The sequence below is a fragment of the Colletes latitarsis genome, unplaced genomic scaffold, assembly GCF_051014445.1.
Source record: "Colletes latitarsis isolate SP2378_abdomen unplaced genomic scaffold, iyColLati1 scaffold0039, whole genome shotgun sequence".
NCBI lineage: Eukaryota > Metazoa > Arthropoda > Insecta > Hymenoptera > Colletidae > Colletes > Colletes latitarsis.
The window spans coordinates 55,439-60,000 of record NW_027488389.1 but is presented as its reverse complement, the minus strand read 5'-3'; the positions used below and the strand labels follow the sequence as shown (position 1 = coordinate 60,000).

Genomic DNA, 4,562 nt, shown 5'->3' with positions numbered 1-4,562 from the left:
GTTCGTTCTCGTCGGGATCCGAGCTCGGTCCCGTGCCTTGGCCTCCCGCGGATCTTCCTTGCTGCGAGGCTTTCGTTGGCGGCTTGCCGTCGTCGATCGTCCTCTTCGGCCGCCATTCAACACTCAGCTCAGAACTGGCACGGACTAGGGGAATCCGACTGTCTAATTAAAACAAAGCATTGCGATGGCCCCCAAGGGTGTTGACGCAATGTGATTTCTGCCCAGTGCTCTGAATGTCAACGTGAAGAAATTCAAAAAAGCGCGGGTAAACGGCGGGAGTAACTATGACTCTCTTAAGGTAGCCAAATGCCTCGTCATCTAATTAGTGACGCGCATGAATGGATTAACGAGATTCCCACTGTCCCTATCTACTGGTCGCATTCTGACTGCCGAAGGGAACGGACGTGTTCAACCGCTGCTCCGCTACCTGAACCGCTCGACCGAGGAGTTACCGCCGCGTGGGTTTTTCCCGCTACCTGGCCGGAATTTCAACGTTTCGAGGAGTATTACGTGTATTTTCGCGAGTTATTCGCGTTATACACGTTAGTTTTTGGCGTATTTGTGCGATATATATACTTACTGTGTGTTTCTCCGGAGTGGAATTTCAAAAACTCGATCGAGATTTGTAATTTCGGAATCTTCGGGGCGACCGAGCGTGTTTGTCGCCGAATATCTCAGCCGTCAGGCTAGATATCGAGGTGAAACCGCGGCAGTGGGTAGAGAGAACTATTACGAGGAGAACGCCGCTTCGTGATTGAAAATCGGACGAAAATTCGATTTTTAAGAACGTTATAGGCGAGAAGTGACGCGACGGTGAGTCATCGCCGCGTGGGTTTTTCCCGGGGCGCGGCCGGAATTTCCAGCGCATACCTGGAATCTACGGGCGTGTCCGCGTTAGATCCGCGTTTAGAGGATAGTGCTAGGGATTATTCGTGTAGTGTTGCGGTTTCCTGTGGTTTCCTTGAAGTGGAAGTGCAAATACTCTGCGAGATTTGTAATTTTCAAATCTTCGGGGCGACCGTGCGCGTTCGTCGCCGTATATCTACGCCATCCGGCTGGATATCGGCGTGTTCTCGCGGCAGTGAGCTGTAGGCATCATCGCGAGTAGAACGGTAGTTTTAGACTCAAAATTGGAGTAGGTTTCAAATTTTAAGGACGTTTTTAAGTGCGTGAACGGCAATTCCAAGCGGGCCACGTCAGCGCCGCCATTTTGAGCCGACCGCGTGGCACGTAGCCAACGCCCAGTGACGTCAGCGACGCCATCTTGGGCCAAGCGCGTGACGCGCGATCAGTGCCTGGTGAAGCGGACGCGGCCATCTTGGGTCGACCGCGTCGCCGACCGAACGAGCGCACCCGAGTCCAGCCGACGGGGCCCGATCGCCGAGGAGGAGTGGGGGCGAGCCCCGAGCGCTGCAACCGGCCTACCGGACACGAGCGGATCCGACGGGATCCGAGCAAGGAAGAGGAGTGGGGGACGGTCCCCGCTTCAGTATGGCGCCGACCGCGCCGGCTAAGGTTGTCTTGTCGCGCTTGGGCGACAAGACGAAGACGACGGCAGCAGCCACGACAACGCCAGCGCGAACCATGGGAGCAGGACAGCCTCCCGCAACGAAGAGGAAGGCCAGCGTCACGCCGGTCAAAGACACCGGCAGCGTGGGTAGCAAAAAGAGGGCAACAGAACCTGCCCCGGAAGAGAAGAAAACCGTGGCCGGGATGAAGGCCACGGCAAGCGCCATCGAGGACCGGATGCTGCAGTTTTGCATGGATCCGGTCAAGAAGATAAACAAAGAACAGGCAGCCATCATCATGCGTCTCTTCAAGGAGATGCGTGGGGTAGTGCAGGACCTGGTAGAGGAGAATAGCTTCCTGGAAGGACAGCTACACCAGGCGAAGACGCAGAGGAAATCGTCGGAGGCGGTGCTTACCGGGGCGGTTGAAAAATCGCTCCAAGCGACCAAGTGCCTGGAGCGGGCGGTGAAGAAGGTGGAGGCACCCAAGGCTCTCTCCTACGCGGAGAAGCTTAAGACGGGAGCGACACCGTCGCCGAGAACAGCCCCGCCGGCGCTTGGACCGCCAAGGAACGTGGCGATGATTTTCCCCGATCAGAAGGACGGGGAAATCCGGACCAGCGAAGAAGCGAGGGAGGCGGTCTTCACCCTCGTTAACCCCAGGAAGAGGGGGCTACAGGTGAAGGCCGTAAGGAAAATCCACAGCAATGGCATTGCTGTGGAAACCGCCACCGCCGAGGGACTCAAAGCACTGACGGAGAGTGCTAAACTGAAGCAGGCCGGGCTTACGGTCAAAACGCCGGTCACAAGGAAGCCGAAGATGACCATCTTCGACGTCCCGCGGGCTATGACCGAGAAGGAGATCGTCGCGTGCCTCAAGAGGCAAAATCCAAACGTGTTCGGAGAAGAGGAGGAGAAGGAGGTGACCTTCTGCTTCCGGACAGGGAGGAAGGACAGCGAAGAGACCAACTGGGTGGTCGAGGTCTCCCCGAAGCTCAGGACGAAGATGCTCGAGGCGCACAAGGTCTTCTTGGGCTGGAACGCCTGCAAAGTGCGAGATTTCCTCGCCGTAAGCAGGTGCTTCAAGTGCCAGGGATTCGGCCACATCGCCAAGCACTGCCGTCAGAAGGAGGACGTGTGCGGCCACTGCGCACACATTGGACACAGCGCGAAGGCGTGTCCAAAGAGGAGCCAGCCCGCAGTCTGCGTGAACTGCAAACGGGCTGGTAAAAAGGGAGACCACGCCGCTTCCAGCGCGTCGTGCCCAGGTTATGAGAGGGCAGTCCAGAGGGCCGTAGGTAGAACCAGTTATGTATAATAACGCTTCTACAGACGGACGAGGACTCACGATCCTGCAGCTCAACATGCAGCGATCAAAAGTCGTGCCACACGAGGTCAGGCAACAAATGGAAGAAACCAATGCGGATATCCTGCTTATGCAGGAACCGTATAGTTTCAAGAGAGTTATCCCAGGTTTCGGGACGGGCGCTACGATAGTTTTTCACAACCACGCAGACGAACCGCCGCTCGCGGCCGTATGCGTGAGGAATAGAAAGTTTTCCGTGCTCAAAATCGCAGACTTGTGCACAACGCATTGCGTCTGTGTTCAGCTCTTCGACGGTAGCACGGAACTGTACGTAGTGAGTCAATACTTTCCGCCGTCGGAAAATATTGAACTCGGGTTAGCCCACCTCGACACAGTACTAACAAGGCTAAGGGGGAATAGAATTATAATAGGCGCGGACGCGAACGCGAAGTCACATGTATGGAACAGTAGAGTCACCGACGAACGTGGGGAACTACTAGAGGAATTACTCATTAGACATAACTTGTTGGTACTAAACGAGGCGGGACATCCCACCACGTTTGAGAATACGCGAGGATCGTCGAACATCGACGTCACTCTCGCGACCTGGGAAGCTATACCGCTCGTACACGGCTGGAAAGTGTACGAGGACGGAACCTCCAGCGATCATAGAATCCTGGAGACGCGCCTGAACCTCGGCACGCGAAGAGGACAGCCGCCGCCCCTACAACCACGGTACAACACCAGGAAGGCCGACTGGAACAAGCTCCAGAGGACACTCATCCAGGAGAAGCGCTCCTTGACGAACGCCGACCTAAACAGTCGGCAAGACGTCGAGGCAATGGCGGAAACCATGGAGCGGGTAATATTGACCGCCTGCGAAGCGGCAATGCCCAAAAAGATATGGCACCAGAAATCTGTACCGTGGTGGACAGAGGAACTGACAAGGATGAAGAGGGCAACCTACAGGGCAAGAAGACTGTACCAGGGGACACACGATCCCCCGACGAGGGAGATACTGAAACAGGAATACCGACGGTTCAGGAGAACCTATACGAAAAAGGTGACGAGCGAGAAGAACCGCTCATGGCGCCAGTTCGTCACCAGCCAAGGAAACCAGGAGGTCTGGGGTGTCGCAACGAAGACATCCCTGGGGAAACTCAGGAGGGAGGAAGCCACTTCCTCGATTAAACTGCCGCACGGGGGTCATACGACCTCGTGGAGATCAACCGCGGAAGCGATGTTGACGGCGCTCGTCCCGGAGGACGACATGGAGACAGACACCCCAGAACAAGCAAGGACACGCATGGAAGTCCGAATCCAGCCAACAACGGAGGACAGCCCCCCATTCCAATGGGAAGACCTGAGTGCCGCTGTAACGCGCCTCAGAAAAGGTAAATGTCCGGGGCCGGACAGGATCGAGGTGGAAGTTATCCAGAAATCCTGGGGATGTCTCCACGAGGAGCTCCTCAGGCTCTGTAACGGATGCCTCGAATGGGGAGTATTCCCAGCTCGTTGGAAGGTGGGTACGATTATCACAATACCCAAGGGTCCGGACAAGGATAGGAGTAACCCGAAGTCGTATCGGCCAGTTTGCCTGCTTTCAATGGTAGGGAAGCTGCTCGAACGACTGATGGCGAACAGACTCGCGAGTATTTTTCTCGATCATGACCTAACCTCCGACCGGCAATACGGGTTTAAACCTGGACGGTCGACGGAGGAGGCGATCGTTAAATTCCGTAGTATTC

At 56.0% G+C, this 4,562-nt stretch overlaps 1 pseudogene; it reads left to right on the top strand.

The window, feature by feature from the left end:
• LOC143350797 (large subunit ribosomal RNA) overlaps positions 1 to 416 on the top strand; it is a 3,139-nt pseudogene extending 2,723 nt beyond the window's left edge.
• Positions 417 to 4,562: the final 4,146 nt, after the last annotated feature.